General features: G+C 45.3%; 1 protein-coding gene across 6 annotated transcripts in view; it reads left to right on the forward strand.

Annotated features, from left to right (window-relative positions):
- Positions 1–23,994, forward strand: part of LOC130367768 (potassium channel subfamily T member 2-like) — a 333,948-nt gene that overhangs the window by 77,336 nt on the left and 232,618 nt on the right. The window lies entirely within an intron of this gene.

Genomic DNA, 23,994 nt, shown 5'->3' on the forward strand with positions numbered 1-23,994 from the left:
GTTGACGAAGGGGGGCTGTAACAGGTTTCGCATTGGGGCCCAGGTGCTTCAGGTTATCCCTCTGGGATACCTCCTAAAGGTAGAAGAACTAAAACAGTTGTCCCCTTTATCCATTATATAATCTGGCCCTTGGACAGGGTTAAAGGGATTAACCAGGATTTAAAAAAACAGAGCTAATTTCTTCCAAAAACAGCACCACCCTTGTCTTCAGCCACCACTTGACTCCATTAACTTTAATGGACGCTGCAATACCACACACTCTGAGGACATTAGTGGTGCTGTTTTTTGTTGTTGAAGAAATTATCTGGATAAATCCTTCACAGGATATGGGATAGGTGTCAGATCCCAAGGGGTCCGGCCGCTGGGACCACTCACGAGAAAGTGGCCAATGCCTTTATTTCAAATGGAGTGCCAAGCTGCACATGCGTGCCAGCTCTCCATTCATTATCTATAGGAGCGCCAGAGACAGTAAATGTTATGGATAGGGTGACAATGCATAGGGGATAAGTGTCAGATCTCAGGGGGTCCGGCCGCTGGGACCACTCATGTTCTTGAGAACTGGGCCAATATCTTTATTTCAAATGGAGTGCCAAGCTGCGCATGCGCACCAGTTCTCCATTCAGTATCTATGGGAGTGCCAGAGACAGTAAATTCTATGGAGAGGGTATAAGTGTCAGATTGCAGGGGGTCCGGATGCTGGGACCACTCATGTTCTTGAGAACTGGGCCAATGTCTTTCTTTCAAATGGAGTTCCAAGCTGCGCATGCGCACCAACTCTCCATTCAGTATAAATGAGATCGTCGGGAAAATTGAATTCCATTCATTGGGTGACGATGGATAGGGGATAAGTGTCAGATTGCAGGGGGTCCGACCGGATACGACTTGAGAACAGGGACCCCCCAAGCCTTTGTTTTGAATAGAGCAGCCAGCCGTGCATGCGTGCCAGCACTCAATGTATTATCTATAGGAGCACCAAAGATAACCGAGCACGTGTTTGGCTACCTCCGGTGCTTCTATAGACATAGGGGGAGATTTATCAAAACCTGTCCAGAGGAAAAGTGTCTGAGTTGCCCATAGCAACCAATCAGATCGCTGCTTTCATTTTTAACAAGGCCTATGCAAAATGAAAGTAGCGATCTGATTGGTTGCTATGGGAAACTCAGCAACTTTTCCTCTGCACAGGTTTTGATAAATCTCCCCCATTGAATGCTATGCTTAAAGGGGTACTCCAGTGGAAAACTATTTATTTTAAATCAACTGGTGCCACAAAGTTAAACAGATTTGTGAAAATACTTCTATTTAAAAATCTTAATCCTTCCAGTACTTATCAGGAAGTCGTATTTCTTTCTGGAGTTGTTTTCAGTCTGACCACAGTGCTCTCTGCTGACACCTCTGTCCGTATCAGGAACTGTCCAGAGCAGGAGAGGTTTGCTATGGGGATTTGCTTGTACTCTGGACAGTTCCTGACATGGTCAGAGGTGTCAGCAGAGAGCACTGTGGTCAGAAAGAAAAGGATACCAGAAAGAAATACAACTTCCTGTGGAGCATACAACAGCTGATAAGTACTGGAAGGATTAAGATTTTTTAATAGAAGTAATTTTCAAATCTGTTTAACTTTCTGGCACCAGTTGATTTAAAAAAAATAAAAAAAATAAATAAAATTATTAAGAATTCGTAATACTTCTTTAAGGAATGGTAAACTGGTGAGTTGTTCAGGGCCCTTGGGGTCTCTAGATCTTATTTCCTCCATTTGCTGTCGTTCTGCTGCTCTTCCATTATATATCGAGATAAACGATACCGTCGTACATACTTGACAGAAATAAATATGCCACGTGCAGGCAAAATGTCAGACACCATCGATTTTGTAGGATTTGGGGTAAATCGCTGTCATGAGCAGCAGCAAGGATAATCGCTGCCGTGTCAGCTGTCAGCTGCACTTAAAGGGGACATCCCGCTTCTCATTGTACACTGTGTCAGATCCGCGGCGCGGGGCTGCGAGAATAGAGCTCCCCTCCCACCCCCACTTAGTCCTGTTTGCACAGCTGCAGTTTCTATAAATCAGGTGAAAGCTCTCAGCGTCCAGAACAGGAGAAATACTTGTGCTGTTGTGTATTCAGAGGGATTGACGCACTGATACATTGTAACAGATCCTCAGCTGCGTGCAGGACAAGGACAGAAACCCAGGATACTAATAAATACAAATGAATAGGTCTTTGTTGGCTGTACGGGCATGCTAGGAGTTGTAGTTTTGCAACATCTGGAAGCTCACAGTTTGGAGACCACTGCTCTAGGCGGTCAAATTTATGGAGGTCCCCAGTTTGGAGATCACTGCTATAGGTAGTCAATCAATCTAGGTGGTCAACTAATCCAGGGGGTCAAACATCTGGAGGTCCACAGTTTGGAGACCACTGCTTTAGGAGGTCAAACATCAGGAGGTCCACAGTTTGGAGACCACTGCTTTAGGGGGTCAAACATCAGGAGGTCCACAGTTTGGAAACCACTGCTTTAGGGGGTCAAACATCTGGAGGTCCACAGTTTGGAGACCACTGCTAGAGGTGGTCAAACATCTGGAGGTCCACAGTTTGGAGACCATTGCCTTAGGTAGTCAATCAATCTAGGTGGTCAACTAATCCAGGGGGTCAAACATCTGGAGGTCCACAGTTTGGAGACCACTGCTTTAGGGGGTCAAACATCAGGAGGTCCACAGTTTGGAGACCACTGCTTTAGGGGGTCAAACATCTGGAGGTCCACAGTTTGGAGACCACTGCTAGAGGTGGTCAAACATCTGGAGGTCCACAGTTGGGAGACCATTGCTTGTTCAGTGATCTTCAACCTGCAGACCTCCAGATGTTGCAAAACTACAACACCCAGCATGCCCGGATAGCCGTTGGCTGTCCGGGCATGCTGGGAGTTGTAGTTTTGCAACATCTGGAGGTCCGCAGGTTGAAGACCACTGCTATAGGTAGTCAATCAATCTAGGTGGTCAACTAATCTAGGTGGTCAAACATCTGGAGGTCCACAGTTTGGAGACCACTGCTTTAGGTGGTCAAACATCTGGAGGTCCACAGTTTGGAAACCACTGCTTTAGGTGGTCAAACATCTGGAGGTCCACAGTTTGGAGACCACTGCTATAGGTGGTCAAACATCTGGAGGTCCACAGTTTGGAGACCATTGCTATAGGTGGTCAAACATCTGGAGGCCCACAGTTTGGAGACCACTGCTCTAGGTAGTCAATCAATCTAGGTGGTCAACTAATCCAGGTGGTCAAACATCTGGAGGTCCACAGTTTGGAGACCACTGCTTTAGGGGGTCAAATATCAGGAGGTCCACAGTTGGGAGACCATTGCTTGTTCAGTGATCTTCAACCTGCAGACCTCCAGATGTTGCAAAACTACAACTCCCAACATGCCCGGTCAGCCGTTGGCTGTCCGGGCATGCTGGGAGTTGTAGGTTTGCAACATCTGGAGGTCCGCAGGTTGAAGACCAATGCTATAGGTAGTCAATCAATCTAGGTGGTCAACTAATCTAGGTGGTCAAACATCTGGAGGTCCACAGTTTGGAGACCATTGCTATAGGTGGTCAAACATCTGGAGGTCCACAATTTGGAGACCACTGCTTTAGGTGGTCAAACATCTGGAGGTCCACAGTTTGGAGACCACTGCTCTAGGTAGTCAATCAATCTAGGCGTTTAGAGACCACTGATTAATAGGTGGTCAAACATCTGGAGGTCCACAATTTGGAGACCACTGCTTTAGGTGGTCAAACATCTGGAGGTCCACAGTTTGGAGACCACTGCTTTAGGTGGTCAAACATCTGGAGGTCCACAGTTGGGAGACCATTGCTTGGTCAGTGATCTTCAACCTGCGGACCTCCAGATGTTGCAAAACTACAACTCCCAGCATGCCCGGACAGACGTTGGCTGTCCTGGCATGCTGGGAGTTGTAGTTTTGCAACATCTGGAGGTCTGCAGGTTGAAGACCACTGCTATAGGTAGTCAATCAATCTAGGTGGTCAACTAATCTAGGTGGTCAAACATCTGGAGGTGCACAGTTTGGAGACCACTGCCTTAGGTGGTCAAACATCTGGAGGTCCACAGTTTGGAGACCACTGCTTTAGGTGGTCAAATATCTGGAGGTCAAAAGTTTGGAGACTATTGCTATAGGTCAGTGATCTTCAACCTGCGGACCTCCAGATGTTGCAAAACTACAACTCCCGGCATGCTGGGAATTGTAGTTTTGCAACATCTGGAGGTCCGCAGGTTGAAGACCACTGCTATAGGTAGTCAATCAATCTAGGTGGTCAACTAATCCAGGTGGTCAAACATCTGGAGGTCTACAGTTTGGAGACCACTGCTTTAGGTGGTCAAACATCTGGAGGTCCACAGTTTGGAGACCACTGCTTTAGGTGGTCAAACATCTGGAGGTCCACAGTTTGGAGACCACTGCCTTAGGTAGTCAATCAATCTAGGTGGTCAACTAATCTAGGTGGTCAAACATCTGGAGGTGCACAGTTTTGAGACCACTGCTTTAGGTGGTCACAACTTTCCAGAATCCCTGATATACAGAAAACAGTGAATCATATTTACAGGGTTCCACATTGAGCCCCCCCCCCCATCTTTTTATGTGAATCCCCCTCCATGTTGTTCTTCCCGTTTCCATGCCAACCCCCCTCGCTGCACGCTTCACAGGGCGCCCATTTCGCTGTCATCCATGTGAATGTGTTTCCCATCTCCCCCCTCATCTCCTTTCTGGATAGATAACTTTCATTTTCTGTTCCCCCTCATGCATTTAATCTCCTCCGCCGTCCCTCGCCCGCTCTTTTGGGCTGATAAACTGTGTTTTCATTTTTCCCGTCAAGCGTGAAATCGCAGCGTAACCTGCCAGAAAGAAACAGATTGTAGAATTCATTGTCAGGACGTGCTCCGCTCTGCGGCAAGGCTGGTGCTAGAGAACACTGGGCCCTCTTCAGGGCGACTGCTCCGGCAATAAGGGACCTTTTATGCCCCCTGCCCTGGGGTCAAGTGTCTTGTGTATATAATGGCTGCCTGCTGCGTTCAAGGCCAACATGGCATCCTACAACTTCAATAGGCTTGCTTTGGTTTAATTTGCGGTGTTTCATACCTTGCCCTCGAATACGCAGATGAGCACGGAGATGACACACAGTCACGACTCATACTCCACCACCACCTCCTAGTGTAGGAGGACCACCACAGCGGCAGGACCACCACAGCGTAGTTTTTAGTGCCACCACACTGCCCCTTGCATCAGTGTCAGGGCTGATGCCGGCTTCTCCTTTCCCTATACCAGGTATCACGGTTTCTTGGCAACCAGTTAAAGGTGCGTTCACACGATGGAATTTCTAAGCGGAATTCTGCTCAGGAATTCTGTTTCATACATTTAACAATGGTGTTAATGTGTTTTCTGTTCACCTGTTCACACCGTGAAAATTGCAGATTCCAGACCTGCCGAAAGAATGAACATGAATGAGGACGCCCCAGGCCCGCCCAGTCCTATCACTGATTGATATCGGAGGCGGCCGCTACGCTCAGAATATCCAGGTGGATAGTCAGTAGTGTGACTGGGCCCTAATACTGTGGGTTTTCAGCAGTGCCTTTCAGGCCAAAAACAACAAAATGACAAGTCCCCCTCCTCCTCCGGAGCGATCGCGGCGTCTTCTGCCCTGCAGCGCTCCGGTCAGCAGCGCTTACCGGAGATGCTGCTCTGTCGTGCCCGGCGGGGATGGGATCCGCCTAGCGGGAAGTGCCCGTCCGCGGATCGCATCCCATCCCACTCACCTGTCCCGATGATCTGCTGGGTCCCGATGCGCGCGGCCCCGCTCTCTAGGGCGCACACACGCCGGGGCTCTCAGATTTAAAGGCCCAGCGCACCGCTAATTGGTGCCTGGCCCAATCACCCTAATTAGCTTCCATCTGCTCCATGTGTATTAAAGTCTGCTTCCCCTTCCGTTCCCTGCCGGATCTTGTTGCCTTGTGCCCTGTGAAAGTGTTTATTATGTGTTCCCAAGCCTGTGTACCCAGACCTTCTGCTGTTGCCCCTGACTACGGACCTCGCTGCCTGCCCTGACCTTCTGCAACGTCTGACCTCGCCTCTGTCTAGTCCTTGTGTACCGCGCCTGTCTCAGCTGTCAGTGAGGTTGAGTCGCTATCGGGTGGAACGACCTGGGGGTTACCTGCCGCTGCAAGTCCATCCCGCTTTGCGGCGGGCTCTGGTGAATACCATTAACCCCTTAGATTCCGTTCCCCTGGTACGGCCCACGTCATCACCTCACTGACACAGAGGATCCACCACCAGTGTCCTCCCCGCATACCAGTCCGGATCCTGACAGTAAGGCTTAAAGAGTACCCCTCATGATCTTGTTAAATTTTATAATCCTCCCAGTTCACTGCCTCCATCATGATAAACCACCCCCTACCTTTAGTTTTATTATTTGTTAGTTTTCTACCTTGATATTGCTCTGTATTTTCTGCTCAGTCAGATTCACAGACTGGGAAGGGGCTTTCCCCAGCAGGCGTGACATCATCTGAAGCCATACAGGGGAGAACTTCCTCCCTACACACAGCCCTGAGCAGTTCAGTGTGAGCTGAGCTATGATTGGCTAAGGCTGCACACCCCCCCCCCCCCCAGCACTCCCGACTGCATTTCCTGATTTTGGACTTCTGCCAGGCCAGCAGGAGTCCAAAGTCTGTGCAAAAGATTGGGGGAAATGTGCTCTGGACAAGTAGGGAGACACATGGTGGCAGCCTTTTTAAACACAAATAAAACATACAAAGCATTTTTTTTTTTTAACGAATTACAGTAGAAAGATTTTTTATTTACCATAAGGAGTACAAAAAGTTAGCAAAAGTAAACCACCACAATAATAATAATGTACTTGACCCCCTAGGTGCTTGTCATCTATTTGGGCATATGGGCATGCTAGAAGTGACCCCAAGGAGGTGGAACTGTTGAATCTAGGACAACATTGGTCAGGAGCTCCAGCTAAGGGCTAAGACTAAGACACTGTTCAGGTGTAGTCCCGAGTCTGTGTGTAGGAGAGGAGGAACAATGAGGGTAAGTTGAACAAGGGCCCCATAGCTTTCTACAAGGGCCCAGGTAGCCTTCAATCCCTGCACCCCGCAGCTGGGAATTGCAGTACTGGTGAGACAAACAACATTTGTCCCTGCCCTTGTGTCGTACTGTTTGACAAACAGACTCAAACCTCTTGCCTCTGAGCTCTGCTGTAGGAGAAACTAAAGAACTGTAAACCAAGTAGTTTACTGAAAGAAACAGGGCTAGTAACTAGGGCTAGAGAAGAAGAAAGGCCCGGGAAGGAATATATACCTTGGATAAACCAAGCTAAACTTGCCTGAATATGTGTTTAAGTACTGTACCTCCATCTTGGATTTGTTTTCATGAATTTTTAGTAAAGAAAACTGTGAGTCGTTGGTTATTGCCAGTTAACCCTTTGTGTTTGACTCTTCTTACACCCTAAACACCACCAGCCAGGAGACATGCTCTGGGGAACTACTGAGATGGTTCTACCCTCTCTTCACTGTGCCAGCCTAAGGAATGTGGTGGAAGCACTCCAGCCACTGTGACCCATACCATGACCAAAGTGAGGACTACAACCCATAGCATTCACACCAGTCCTTACTCCCTTCCTCCTTCTGAACTACCTCTGGGCTGCTGCAGGGGCTCCGAGGTTGCTCCTCATAGGTGGACTGTGACTGGTACCCATGCGGGCACTAGGGTTGGTCTTGAAGGGTACACTGGGGCTCCTTCACTGATGTAGAAATGAGTCTGACACTAATGGTGGCACTAACTGATATTTATGAGGGCATTGCGGGGCGTCATTTTCACTAGCATTTCATTAGCAGTTTATAGTCACCCTCTCGGCGATATGCAAGAACGAATCCTCAATCTCAGGGACTCGCCAAACAGATGCACCGAGCATGAAATTGAGATGCACAGCAGCGGCACTAAGCATAAAACCACTTGTTGATAATCTTTGCGGGAGCACCCTGGCCAGGCATATATTTGCATGGTATTGGTAGGGGGACACTTTGGGATGGGACTACTGATAGGACATTGTCATTTACTGGCAATATTATGGAGACACTCATCGATATATGAGTAAAAAGTTGGGGGCCTCTGTTCCCTAAGGCCCCTTTCACACTTCCATTGTCACACGGTAGTGTGACGGCCGTTGGGGAAAATAGTGGGAGAAAAAATACAGCTTGCTCTCCCTTGACTATAATGGGATCCATCGGGACCAGCTGTTGCCCATTGCACCCCGTGAAAATGACGGCTATCAAACTAAAAAGAAAAAAGTTTGACGGCCGGTCTCAACGGGGTGCAATGGCAGTGTGAAAGAAGCCTTACCTCTACATTGATGGGCATGATGGGAGTTGTAGTTTTGCAACAGCTGGAGGCACACCGGTAGGGAAAAAACACTCCTCTACAGAAAGCTGTGCTGTGTTTTGGGCTTTACTGGCTGTGTAGGGGTTAACCTAAACAATACAGTGGGTGAAATTAAAGCCGGGGTAAAGACTGCGGCACCAGAACAACGCTTCCTCCGCCATGGTATGGCAAACAGCTGCAGCCTTATGCAATCGATAACAGGAAAGGTGGTTTCCTGCTGAGAGGGACATTGGGCGGCGTTTTCTGATGCCACATGTCACACCTGAGACCATTGTAATGAGCCAAGTGACCGCGCCAATTAGAGCAATTATTACAGGAGGCTCAGATCTAGGGCGCCTCCTGTCTACAGGTTACTGGATGCTGGGAGCAAGACATATCAGCAAGGTGATTAAACCGCCATATTACACTCTAGTTGATGCTAAGTACAAGGCCCAAGGGGCAGGGCATGGGGACACAGGGGTTAAAGGATTAGAAAAACATTTTTCTTCCAAAAACAGAGCCTCTCTTTGTCGTCAGGTTGTGTGTGGTATTACAACTCTGCTCCTTTTGCTATAATTGAACTGAGCTGCAATACCACACACAAACTAAAGACAAAGAGTGGCGCTGTTTCTGGATTAAAGCAGCTATGTTTTTCTAAGTGTTTTTATTTATTTTATTTTTTTGCTCAAATAAAGAACATAGGGCGTAGTATGTAAAGATTTTAACCCAAAAAAAAAAAAAGGAGAAAAAAAAAGGAGAAACTCCCAGACTCCTGGATCAGCAGGTAAATCTGCTTTGTGACTAAATATTTACCTTTCCGGAAACTTAAAGGTAATCTGTCAGCTCTATATCATGCTCAGAGCTGCCTACATGGGCAGATAGCTGATAGGAGGATACAATCACTGATACCACTCTGTGCAATAACTGATACCACAAACTGATAAAATCCTGTTTTCTTTCCAAGTTCAAGGGCCATAGAGCTGCTGCTAAGCTGTAGCATTCATGCCTCCTCCCTCCCCTTCCCTTCATGCCCTGCATGATTGATGTACGACAGCCCCCTCCGATAGACTTGCATTGAGGGGGCGTGGCCGTGACGTCACAAGCGGGGCGTGACTGTGACATCACAAGCCTCCGCCCCGCATCGCCAGTTTTCCCCTCAATATGCATAAATGGAGATATACAGTACATGTTGGCAAACATTGATGCGCCAAACTCAACCCAAGTTTTTTAACTCTCTATTGAATGTGTAAAACAAGAGCAAGATAAAAGGTCATAAACAGGGCGAAAAATTTCCCGTATTTTTCGTCCTATAGGACGCACCGGCGTATAAAACGCACCCTATTTTTAGGTGCAAAATTAAACAAATTAAAGATTTTTAACCCAATAGTGGTCTTCAACCTGCAGACCTCATGATGTTGCAAAACTACAACTCCCAGCATGCCCGGACTGCCGTTGGCTGTCCGGGCATGCTGGGAGTTGTAGTTTTGCAACAACTGGAGGGCCACAGATTGAAGACCACTGCATAGGAGGTAATACTCACGTGTCCCCGCCGCTCCGGACCCGTCACCGCTGCCCTGGATGTCGCTCCATCGCTGTCGCCGTGTCCCCGTCGCTCCCGAACGTCTCTGCTGCGGCCGGGTATCCTCGCTCTCCGTCGCCGCCATCACGTCGTTACGCACGCCAACGCACGTACGCGACGACGTGATGACGAGGAAGGAGAGCACCGGCCATACAGGGGATCCCTGAACGGAGAAGACACCGAGGAGGCAGGTAAGGTCCCTCCCGGTGTCCTGTAAGCACTAACCCGGCTATTCAGTCGGGCTGTTCGGGACCGCCGCGGTGAAATCGCGGCGGTCCCGAACAGCCCGACTGAACAGCCGGGTTAGTGTCACTTTCGCTTCAGATGCGGTGGTCAGCTTTGATCGCCGCGTCTGAAGTTTTAATACAGGGCATCACCGCGATCGGTGATGTCCTGTATTAGCCGCGGGTCCCAGCCGTTGATGGCCGCAGTGACCGCCGCGATAGGGGTATATTTGCCGTATAAGACGCACCAACTTTTTCCCCCCAGTTTTGGGGAAGTAAAAGTGCGTTTTATACGGCGAAAAATACGGTAATTGTGAAAAAATAAAATGTTTACACGTAACTCCAATAGTAGAGAACCTAGCTCTGTTACATTTGCGTTTACTGTACTTTATGGTTACAAAATATTAATTTTTTGCAACAAAAAAATTCTCTGTTTTCAAACAGAGCCTCATATTGACCAACCAGCTATGACGGGGATATTTATTTTCCGGTTTTTATTGATAAAACAAAACGTGGGTCACGGTAAATAATATTTGGTGTATATGCCTTTAATACCCAGCGTTCCAGTGGTACGATTGAGGGAGAGTGCCCCGTCTTTGTTCAGTCGTATTAAAATCCCATTGACTGCATGGGTCAACTCCCCCTCCCCCCCCCCCCCCCCCTAAATGTTACATTCAGTGAAAGCAGCGAAACGTTCTGCGCATTCGATTCTGCGATTTCACAGGACGGAGATAGGTGTGGGAATGACATTGAGTGCCGCAGTCTGGGAAATTGCTTTGTTCACGCTAGAACTGTCGTTAAGCCAAAGCAAACAATCTACAATTAGGTGCCTTCAATCCATTTAACTGTTTTACAAGTGAATTGCGGGAGGTGGACGCGGGATTGGCTGGGATACGGCACATACTCCGCCGCTGATCAACCGCGAAGATGAGAGATGGCGTTTGTAGAGGAGATAACCGGAGGAAGGAGAAGATAAGCGGAGACACATGTCCTCGCTCATTGGTCACCACTTCATAAATTGCTAATCCAATCTGAGTGGCTATCTCTACATGATACACGAACGCGTGGCCATTGGTTGTCCGGGCATGATGGGATTTGTTTGGCATTATCTGGAGGGCCACCGTTTGGACACAACTGGGTTAGAAGATGATGATTGTCTGTCTAAGCTTTGTCCCTAGTTAGGAGGCAGCTTGCTTCAACAGAAAGCTTCTCCACATAGGTCCAATTGTTCTTTGATGTCACGGGTGAAAAAAAAAATGATCAGATTTTGGATTCCTAAAATTCCTTCTTCCCTCTCCGTGACCCCTAGAGCCACACGTCCATGTATGATCTATAAATGGCCGCTCAGATCGAATGAGCCCTTTCTGGAAGTGGAGGCCAACGATGATGTTTCTCCACTTCCACCAGTTATCGCCTCCACTAAGTGGAGAAACAATGTCGTCGCGTCGTGAAGTGTTTCTAAGGCCGGGTTCACACAGCAGAATTTGTGCCGAATGTCCGTACCGAAATGATGTGCAGATTTTCCGTACATTTACCTGATCTAGGGCGCTGGGACCGCTTGTAAATGCGCCATCTCATAGACGGCAATGTATTTCCGAGCGAAATCCGCAAAAAGAATAGACATGTCTATTTTTTTTTTGTGGAACGATGGAATCGGGATGTTTCTGCCGTGGAAATTCTGCCGGGTGCACAGTGCAGCAGAATTCCATTGAAATTACATCCTGCACAAATTCCACCGTGTGAACATAGCCTAAGAAAGTGCTAATCCAATCTGAGGGGCCATCGCTAGATCACACACGAACGTGTGGCTCCAGGGCCCGCAGAGGAAGGAGGAGGAATTTTGTGGGCAAGAGTTAAATAACTTAGGCTGGGTTCACATCACGTTTTATGCAATACGGGACCGCATACGGCTGGGGGGAGCTAAAACCGGGCGCTCCCGTATCCCTCCTGTATGTAATGTATTTCAATGAGCCGACGGGAGTGAAGCGCTGACTCAGGTCGACTCATTTTTCTCACCGGACCTAAAACCGTGGCCGAAACGCGTCCTGAGTGTCGCCCCATGTGTGAATAAACACTGAAAGAATCTGCAAGTTATTTGTGAGTCCCGAGACTCCATTTCTAATACCTCTCCTTCTGTGCTGGCTGTGGCTCTGTATTAATCTGCATTCATCTGTATGAGGAATTTAATGATTCCTCCTAAAAGTCCCCTAAGGGGGAAAAAATAAAGTTTAATAAAAGTTTAAATCACTCTCCTTTTCCCAAATTCCATATAAAAAATATAAAAAGATAGTAAAAATAAACATATGTGGTATCAATGGCCCAGATTTATCAAACTGTGTGAGAGAACAAGTGGAGTGATTTCCCCACAGCAACCAATCACAGTTTAGCTTTCACTTTACCTCAGCTTGTTAGCTGAGCTGTGATTGGTTGCTGGGGGAAAATTTCTCCACTTTTTCTCTCACACAGTTTGATAAATCTGTGCCAATGTGTGTGTAAATGTCTGAATTATAAAAATATAACATTAATTAAACCGCACGGTCAATGGCGTAAACATAAAAAATACCAAAGCCCTTGGTCACTTATTATTGGTCAATTAGTATACTCTAAAAAAATGTATAGAAACTGAACAAAAAGTCCCATCAAAACAAAAATGGTACCGATGAAAACTTAAGATCATGGCGCACAAAATGAGCTCTCATACCGCCCTGTATATCGAAAAATAAAAGAGTTGTAAGGGTCAAAAGAGGACATTTTAAACCTACAAATTTTCCTGCATAAAGTTATAATTTTTCAACAGAAGTAAAACAAAATCAAACCTATATATGTAGGGGATCCTTTTAATCATATGGACCTACAGAATAAAGATAAGGGGTCATTTTTACCGAAAAGTGCGCTGCATAGAAACGGAAGCTCCCAAAAGTTACAAAATGCAGTTTTTTTTTCAGTTAAGCCCCACAACATTTTTTTTCTGGTTTCTCTGTAGATTTTATGGTAAAATTTATGTCATTACAAAGTAAAATTGATGGCACAAAAAACAAGCCCTCATATGGGTCAGTAGGGAGAAAATTGAAAGCATTATAGGTGGAAAATTTTAAGCGTTATGATTTTTAGAAGGTGAGGAGGAAAAAAGGAAAGTGCAAAAATGAAAAAACCTGTGGTCTTTAAAGGGGTACTCCGCCCCTAGACATCTTATCCCCTATGCAAAGAATAGGGGATAAGATGTCAGATCGCTGGGATCCCGCTGCTGGGGACACCGGGGATCGCCACTGCGGCACCCCAATATCATTACTGCACAGAGCGAGATCGCTCTGCACGTAATGACGGGCAATACAGGGGCCGGAGCAGCGTGACGTCATTGCTCCGCCCCTCGTGACATCACAGCCCGCCCCCATCAATACAAGTCTATGGGAGGGGGCATGATGTCATGACGGGCGGAGCCATGACGGCACGCTGCTCCGGCCCCTGTGTCGCCCGTCATTACGCACAGAGCGAACTCGCTCTGCCCAGTAATGAAAGCGGGGTGCTGCAGCAGCGATCCCCGGGGTCCCCAGCAGCGGGACCGCGGCGATCTAACATCTTATCCCCTATTTTTGGATAGGGGATAAGATGCCAGGGGCTGAGTACCCCTTTAAACGGGTACTATGGTGGAAAACTTTTTTTCTTTAATCAACTGGTGCCAGAAAGTTAAACAGATTTGTAAATTACTTCTATTAAAAAAATCTTAATCCTTCCAGTAGTTATCAGCTATTGTATGCTCCACAGGAAGTTCTTTTCTTTTGAATTTCCTTTCTGTCTGACCACAGTGCTCTCTGCTGACACCTCTGTCCATTTTAACCCGTTCAGGACCCATGACGTAACGGTACGTCCCGACACCCTGGGTCTTAAGGACCCATGACGTACAGTTACGTCATGGGCAGTTCCAGTCCCCGCCGTGCGGGGATCGGAGCGGGATGCCTGCTGAAATCATTCAGCAGGCATCCCGTGCAAATGCCCAGGGGGGTCATTAGACCCCCCATGTCGGCGATCGCGGCAACTCGCAAGTGAATTCACACTTGCGATTTGCGCAATTCCGGGTCATTACGGGTCTATAGTGAGTCCGAAATGTAAGGGGGATCGCGGGTGTCTAAGACACCTAGGATCCCCCTAAAGCAATAGGAGTGAGGTGGCAGGGGTGCCAGCCCTCCTATCCCTGCTATTGGTGGTCTAGACGCGACCACCAATAGCAGATCGGGGGCGGGGGGGTTTACTTTCGTTTTCCCCGTCCTGCCCTCCCACAATAGGCGGGGCAGGACGGGGAAACGACGGGGAATGGCGCCGAAGATCCACTTACCAATCCGGGCGGGCGACGGAGGCTGCAGGCGACGGAGATCGGCGGGCGGCCATGACGTGCGGCTGGATCCGACGGAAGCCGGTGAGTTACCTAGCAACATCTGGAGGGTACAGTTTGAGACCATTATACAGTGGTCTCTAACTGTAGCCCTCCAGATGTTGCAAAACTACAACTCCCAGCATGCCCAGACAGCTGTTTGGGCATGCTGGAATATGCAGTTTTGCAACAGCTTGAGGGCTACAGTTAGAGACCACTATATAGTGGTCCCTAAACTGTAGCCCTCCAGATCTTGCAAAACTACAACTCCTAGCATTCCCAAACAACTGTTTGCTGTCAGGGCATGCTGGGAATTGTAGTTTTGCGACAGCTGGAGATCACTTTTCAGTGTTCTCTAAAACTGTAGCCCTCCAGATGTTGCAAAACTGCAAATCCCAGCATGTCCAAACAGCAATCAGCTGTCTCGGCATGCTGGGAGTTGTAGTTTCGTACCTCCAGCTATTGCATAACTACTTCTCCCAGCATGCCCGTCGGCGATCAGTACATGCAGGGAGTTGTAGTTTTGCAACAGCTGGAGGCACACTGGTTAGAAAATGCTGAGTTAGGTAACAGGTAACTGAAGGTTTTCCAACCAGTGTGTCTCCAGCTGTTGCAAAAGTACAACTCCCGGCATGAACGGTCTGTCAGTACATGCTGGGAGTTATAGTTTTGAAACAGCTGGAGGTTGGCCCCCCCATGTGAACGTACAGGGTACATTCACATGGGCAGGCTTACAGTAAGTTTCCTGCTTCAAGTTTGGGCTGCAGCAAATTTTTCGCCACAGCTCAAACTCCTAGCGGGAAACTCACCGTAACACACCAGTGCGAATGTACCCTAAAAACACTACACTACACTAACACATAATAAAGAGTAAAACACTACATAAACACCCCCTTACACTGTCCCCCCAATAAAAATGAAAATCGTATTGTATGGCAGTGTTTCCAAAACGGAGCCTCCAGCTGTTGCAAAACAACAACTCCCAGCATTTCCAGACAGCCACTGACTGTCCAAGCATGCTGGGAATTTAGCAACAGCTGGAGGCACCCTGTTTGGGAATCACTGGCGTAGAATACCCCTATGTCCACCCCTATGCAATCCCTAATTTAGTCCTCAAATGCGCATGGCGCTTTCACTTTGGAGCCCTGTCGTATTTCAAGGAAACAGTTTAGGGTCACATATGGGGTATTTCCGTACTCAGGAGAAATTGCGCTACAAATATTGGGGCCTTTTTCTCCTTTTACCCCTTATGAAAAGGAAAAGTTGGGGATACACCAGCTTGTTAGTGTAAAAAAAAAAAAAATATTTACACTAACATGCTGGTGTTGCCCCATACTTTTTATTTTCACAAGTGTTAAAAAGAAAAAAAGACCCCCAAAATTTGTAACGCAATTTCTCCTGAGTATGGAAATACCCCAGATGGAGGCGTAAAATGCTCTGCGGGCGCACAACAAGGCTCAGGAGTGAGAGCGCACCATGTACATTTGAGGCCTAAATTGGTGATTTGCATAGGGGTTTATGATTTTACAGCGGTTCTGACATAAACCCAAAAAAATAAATACCCACATGTGACCCCATTTTGGAAACTACACCCCTCATGTAATGTAATAAGGGGTACAGTGAGCATTTATGCCCCACAGGTGTCTGACAGATTTTTGGAACAGTGGTCCGTGAAAATGAAACATTTAATTTTTCATTTGCACAGCCCACTGTTCCAAAGATCTGTCAAATGCCAGTGGGGTTTAAATACTCACTGCACCCCTTATTTAATTCTGTAAGGGGTGTAGTTTCCAAAATAGGGTCACATGTGGGGGGAGGGTCCACTGTTCTGGCACCACGGAGGGCTTTGTAAACGCACATGGCCCCTGACTTCCATTCCAAACAATTTTTTTCCCAGAAGCTCAATGGCGCTCCTTCTCTTCTGAGCATTGTAGTGCACCAGCAGAGCACTTGACGTCCACACATGGGGTATTTCCATACTCAGAAGAGATGGGGTTACAAATTTTGGGGGGTCTTTTCTGCTATTAACCCTTGCAAAAATGTGAAATTTGGGGGGAAACACACATTTTTGTGCAAAAAAATTATTTTTTTTACATATGCAAAAGTCGTGAAACCCTTGTGGGGTATTAAGGCTCACTTTATTCCTTGTTACGTTCCTCAAGGGGTCTAGTTTCCAAAATGGTATGGCATGTGGTTTTTTTGATGTTCTGGCACCATAGGGGCTTCCTAAAGGCAACATGCCCCCCAAAAACCATTTCAGAAAAACGTACTCTCCAAAATCCCCTTGTCGCTCCTTCCCTTCTGAGCCCTCTACTGCGCCCACCGAACAATTTACATAGACATATGAGGTATGTGCTTACTCGAGAGAAATTGGGCTACAAACATAAGTATAAATTTGCTCCTTTTACCCCTTGTAAAAACTCAAAAATTGGGTCTACAAGAACATGCGAGTGTAAAAAATGAAGATTGTGAATTTTCTCCTTCACTTTGCTGCTATTCCTGTAAAATACCTAAAAGGTTAAAACACTTACTGAATGTCATTTTGAATACTTTGAGGGGTGCAGTTTTTATAATGGGGTCATTTGTGGGGTATTTCTAATATGAAGACCCTTCAAATCCACTTCAAACCTGAACTGGTCCCTGAAAAATAGTGAGTTTGAAAATTTTGTGAAAAATTGGAAAATTGCTGCTGAACTTTGAAGCCCTCTGGTGTCTTCCAAAAGTAAAAACATGTCAACTTTATGATGCAAACATAAAGTAAACATATTGTATATGTGAATCAAATTTTTTTTTATTTGGAATATCCATTTTCCTTACAAGCAGAGAGCTTCAAAGTTAGAAAAATGCAAAATTTTCAAATTTTTCATCAAATTTTGGGATTTTTCACCAAGAAATGATGCAAGTTACCACAAAATTTTACACTATGTTAAAGTAGAATATGTCACGAAAAAACAATCTTGGAATCAGAATTATAACTAAAAGCATTCCAGAGTTATTAATGTTTAAAGTGACTGTGGTCAGATGTGCAAAAAATGGCCGGGTCCTACAGTGAAAATTGGCTGGGTCCTTAAAGGGTTAAGAACTGTCCAGAGTAGGAGAAAATCCCCATAGAAAACATATGCTGTTCTGGACAGTTCCTAAAATGGACAGAGATGTCAGCAGAGAGCACTGTGGTCATGATGTCAGCAGAGAGCACTGTGTTCCAAAAAGAAAATAATTTCCTCTGTAGTATTCAGCAGCTAATAAGTACTGGAAGGATTAACATTTTTTAATAGAAGTAATTTACAAAACTGTAAAAAAAAAAAAAAAAAAAAGTTTTCCACCGGAGTACCCCTTTAAGGGGGTTAAAGGGGTTATTCAAGAAAAAACTTTTTTTTATATATATATCAACTGGCTCCAGAAAGTTACAGATTTGTAAATTACTTCTATTAAAAAATCTTAATCCTTTCAGTACTTATGAGCTTCTGAAGTTAAGGCTGTTCTTTTCTGTCTAAGTGCTCTCTGATGACACGTGTCTTGGGAAACGCCCAGTTTAGAAGCAAATCCCCATAGCAAACCTCTTCTAAATTGGGCGGTTCCCGAGACACGTGTCATCAGAAAGGACTTAGACAGAAAAGAACAACCTTAACTTCAGAAGCTCATAAGTACTGAAAGGATTAAGATTTTTTAATAGAAGTAATTTACAAATCTGTTTAACTTTCTGGAGCCAGTTGATATATAAAAAAAAGTTTTTTCCTGGATAACCCCTTTAAGCTGCCTCCTAGCCAAATCTTATACAGCCTATCATCATCTTCTAAGCCAGTGGTCTCCAAACTATGGACCTCCAAACACCAAACCACATCATGCCTGGACAGCCAATGGCCACACGTTCATGTATGAAGTAGAGATGGCCCCTCAGATTAGATTAGCACTTTCTTAGAAAGACTTAAAGGGGTTATCCAGGAAAAAACTTTTTATATATATATCAACTGGCTCCAGAAAGTTAAACAGATTTGTAAATTACATCTGTTAAAAAATCTTAATCCTTTCAGTACTTATGAGCTGCTGAAGCTGAGCCCAGTTTAGAAGCAAATCCCCATAGCAAACCTCTTCTACCCTGTGCAGTTCCCGAGACAAGCAGAGATGTCAGCAGAGAGCACTGTTGCCAGACAGAAAACAACAACTCAACTTCAGCAGCTGATAATTATTGAAGGGATTAAGATTTATTAATAGAAGTCATTTTCAAATCTGTTTAACTTTCTGGAGCCAGTTGATATATAAAAAAATGAAACGGCGACCAACAAGTGATGACCTGTTTCTCCGCTTATCTTCTCCATTAAAGGGGTTATCCAGGATTTAAAAAAAAATAAACCTAATATCTTTTAAAGACCGCTCCCTGTCTGTCTCCACTTTGGGTGTGGTATTACAACTTGGCTCCATTCACTTCAATGGAACTGAGCTGCAGAACCACGCCCAACCTGGAGACAGACAGGGAGTGGTCTTTGAAAGAAATTACTTCTGTTTTTTTCGATTCCTGGAAAACCCCTTTAACACCATCTCGCATTGTCACAGTTTTTCAGCAACTGAGTATGTGCCGTATCCCAGCCTATTGGTAAAAGGACTTCAAAATTTGATCATTTTTTCACTTGTGACATCAAAGAATAATTGGACCTATGAAGAGAAGCTTTCTGTTCAAGCAAGCTGCCTCCTAGCCGGAGACAAAGCTTAGACAGCCAATCATCATCTTCTAAGCCAGTGGTTTCCAAACCGTGGATCTCCAGATGTTGCAAAACTACAACTCCTAGCATGCCCGGACAGCCGTTGGCTGTCCGGGCATGCTAGGAGTTGTAGTTTTGCAACATCTGGAGGTACACAGTTTGGAGACTACTGTTCTAAGCCTATTGTAAGCCTGGAAAATTGAGAAAGGTGTCACCAGGCAGATTGAAGCATGGAGAGATCAGGTCTGGGCTTGTTGGTAGATGGTGGGAGCAGTAGATGCTTTGCGGTAACACGCTGACTTCCAAATTGAAGAAAGATATTATTACCAGGGACTGGCAAGGGGGAAGAACGTAAATATTGAGTCTGCTATGGTACCGTAGAGCAAAGGTTTTTTACTTTTTTTTTTGTGTGTGTGTGTGTATATATATATATATATATATATATATATATAATTTATAAACGAGGGGCAGAACCCCGAAACAGCTGTCTGCAGATGGGTGCTCTTTCCTTCTGGAGAGAGAGTTCTGGTTTGGCATCAGCTTTTTATATTCCGTAACTGGAGCTAAGCTGTTACCAGGGAACATCGCCTGAGAAGGTGATGTAATGAGCTGATTTGCATATTCCCCTATATATATATATAGATAGATAGATAGATAGATAATCCAAGATGCTGAAGCCGGTGAAGCCCATGTGACGTATGTGATCAGGTGATGATCACATGACTGCTGGATACCGATGCGGAAGTGAACAACGCCGTTATGGCGTCTATGGGCATTCAGGAGTATGTGGATCTGTCTCAAGGTAGAATTCATGTTTTTAATTGTTTTTAATTCACTGCCGATTTGGCACACCTGTGGACTTTGACCTAGGGATATCGATATACACTTATTTTATATATTTTGTATTTAATATATATTTATGTCATGATTGAATTGGTTTGTCACTCATATGTTTTATATTCTGTATACACTCTATTCTTATGATTGTACGTTTGATCACTTTTTATAACACTTTTTATACTTGATTGTTTGTTAATTACACACCTGATATAATGTGGATGTTGTAACCTGTGTATCATGCTTGAAAAAGATGGCGGAATGCCGTCGAAACGTCGCATTTGATATGGGTCAATAAATCCCAATTTTTGCACTTTACTACTGGGTGTGCTGCTACATTTTCTGCATCTTGGATTATCTGAGCTGTCTGCGATTGGGACTGCTATCCTTGCCTGCACCCCAAGACTTCTAGAATACGTGGTTGTGCTGCCTACCCTCTACATAGATAGATAGATAGATATATCAACTAGTGCCAGAATGTTAAACAGATTTGTAAATGACTTCTATTTTAAAAATCTTAATCCTTCCAGTACTTATCAGCTGCTGTAGGCTCCACAGGAAGTTCTTTTCTTTTTGAATTTCCTTTCTGTCTGACCACAGTGCTCTCTGCTGACACCTTTGTCCATTTTAGGAACTGTCCAGAGTAGGAGCAAATCCCCATAACAAACCTATCCTTCTCTGGACAGTTCCTGATACGGACAGAGGTGTCAGCAGAGAGCACTGTGGTCAGACAGCAAAAAGATTAAAAAAGAAAAGAACTTCCTATGTAGTATACAGCAGCTGCTAAGTACTGTAAGTTTTAAGATTTTTAAATAGAAGTCATTTACAAATCTGTTTAACTTTCTGGCACCAGTTGATAAAAAAAAATAAAATAAAATAAATTTCCAACGGAGTACCCCTTTAAAGGGGTACTCCACCCCTAGACATCTTATCCCCTATCCACCTAAAGACTTTGGCCATACACATCAAATATCAGCCGAATGCCTATTTTACTGAAAGCTATTGTTCCCCATCCTCCGTTGGACGTTCACGTGTTCAGAATGAAGAGAGGAGTAGTAAGTCGTTCTGGTGGTGGCTTATCTCTCAGAGAACAAAATGTTTTTGGCAGATAAAATCAAACATGCCGGATCCTATCATTCCAACCATCCAACATTTTTGTCAGATTTGGGAGGCCAAAATACACATTAGATGGTTGGCCGGTCCCGCCAGGTTTAATCTGTTTTGGGCTTTTTGTTTAAGGTAATCTGCCGGCAGCTGCAGGGAATGTGATTTCCCGCTCCATGTTTCTCTCCTCTTTGGCCTGAATTGCTCTGCCTTTAAAATAAATCGGTGTATATCAGGGAATTGCTTATAATAGCATTCTGAATTTTATGAGGTGAAGCGTCTCTGAAGGTGTAGACTCACTTGAAGGGAGAAGAACAAGGGGTTGCCATAGACACTGTACCTGGTACAGTCAGTGCCATCCCTGTCGAGACGCAGACAGTCTACATTACAAATCGAGACTTCTAGTTACCCAGAGCATCTCGGGTGAAGATAAGAAGGGTCAACTGCATTGAGGGCATGGAATAGATCTAGACGTCATAGCAAAGACTAATGACTACTAATGGATTTAGCAGACAGAAGATGAGTATTGGCTTCAGTTCCAGGATTTTTTTTTTTCTATTAAAAATAGAGAATTGTGGCAAGACAGAGGATCATACAAGTACAGGATACAGCAAAAATTCCGAGAGATTTATTGTGAAGTAGGGTTATTTAAAGGAGATGAAGGATGTGGAGATGATGCCTCCGAGCTGGCGGCAATCGATGCCTGCTGAATAACAAGGCTTAAAAGGCCAGAAGAGATGATCTCTGCTGAGAGGAGCTGGAGAAATTGAGCGTGGAAGAAAGTGCGAACAAATGCTGGAAAAATGGAGGATGAATAAGAGGTAGTCACATTCGGCCACACACTGTCACTTATGGGCAGGGAAATGTGAAGCCCTAACTCACCCACAGCCACTGTCCCTACCTATTACCTATACGCCCAAATTGACGAATCAACAACCACAATGAGAAACCCTCCCTGCTAAGTGCTGGGGCAGCATTGTAAAAATAATAAAATACAAAACAGTCGGAGTCGGAGAACAGCTGGAGGCACACAAACTAACAGAAATAAATCTAGACAAATACACAGTAAAGCGAGGTCAGACTAGCCAGTGTCGATAGATAAAAGGAGTAAGCAGAGTACCAGAACACTAAGCAGGAGAGTAGTCAAAAAGCAGAGCCAAAAATTAAAAGATGAAGTCAGAAACACTATGGGGGAGATTTATCAAAACCTGTCCAGAGGAAAAGTTGCCCAGTTGCCCATAGCAACCAATCAGATCGCTTCTTTCATATTGCAGAAGCCTTGTTAAAAATGGAAGAAGCAAGCTGATTGGTTGCTATGGGCAACTGGGCAACTTTTCCTCTGGACAGGTTTTGATAAATCTCTCCCTGTAAGATTGCTGGTTACTAGACAGAGTCTTTCACTGGTCAGGACTAGAAGCACACTGCAGGTTTAAATAGCCAGCTACACAGGTGCGATCTCAGCATGGTCAGCTGACCTGTCCAGATAGCTAGGGCGTAGCCAGCAACCAATCCAAAGTTTAACCCTTCGGGTCAGACACGGATGAGTCATTACACACACGTTGTTAATCACTTCGCCAGCTGTACCCACTCGGGTATTACCATACTAATGGTCTGCTGTACCAAAATAAGAGGTGCCAATTGTAAGGCACTCTTTACATCCGCTCGTGATAGATTCATCTCTCTGAGCTTTGCGAAATCTCATTTGCAGGCACCTGAAACCTTCTGACTTACCTACTGGAGCTTCTCTTAGTAGGTTATCATGGGAGTGGGGAAAACATGGCAGAGAAGCTGGGACAGCAAAGGGGGCAACAAGCAGCCCTTGCTATAAAAATTGGGATCACTAATGATCTGAAGCACTGTATACAGAGCAGAATCAAAGCTGGTCATACACTTTAGATATGTGTCGGCCGACTTCAGTGGCAGCGTCTGACTATCTAATCTGTATGGTGCCTGCCAACTTTATCCAAATGGCATATATCTGGGGAGAGAATTGTGAATTCTGGAATTGTTAGTTTCTTTTGGGTCTTCAGGACTTATCAATGTCATTGCCTAAAGTGGCTGGCAGCAGCTTTCTACCTATTGGGAGCATATGCACACCCAGGCAAGCCAAGTGTGCATATATATATGTGGAATCAGGAGACATAGATGACAGCTATCTTATATGTATGCCCATCTTAAAGAGAACCTGTCATCAAACCATATTTTCTAAACTAATTCAGATTATATTAGCTAACTACTCCTAACAGCCCTCCTGCCCTAAAAAAGTTTCAAAACTTTAAAAAGCTGTGTATCATTCCTTTAACCTTGCTCACATTGTGTGAGCTCCCAACAGGAGAAAGTGGGCGTTCCCCAGCAGGGGTGACATCACTGAAGCCTGCAAGAGTTGTGACTCCCCATTCCCCACATGCACTTCCTGAGTTTGGGCTTCTGTAAGTCCGGGTGGAGACCAAATGAACTGTGTGGGAACAGAACAGAGCCACCTAGTGGCCATTTTTCAATCACATTAAAAACATATAAAGGTTGAGAATTTTAACAGCAATTAAATAACGAAGTGTCTTATAATTACATAAGGAACAATATATAAAAAAAGTTTAGTTTGGTGACAGGTACTCTTTAAGATAAGAGGGCCCTATTCTACCTCTTGGACCCAAACCCCACCTGACCTGCTAGTCTAGAATTATGGAAAAGTAAACATGACTATAGACTCTGATGACACTGATATAGGAACAATCAATAACAATACATTTTTTGTTATAGCAGAGGTCACAATTGTGATCTGAAGGCCCAT

The sequence above is a fragment of the Hyla sarda genome, chromosome 4 (genome assembly GCF_029499605.1).
Source record: "Hyla sarda isolate aHylSar1 chromosome 4, aHylSar1.hap1, whole genome shotgun sequence".
In the NCBI taxonomy this organism is placed as follows: domain Eukaryota; kingdom Metazoa; phylum Chordata; class Amphibia; order Anura; family Hylidae; genus Hyla; species Hyla sarda.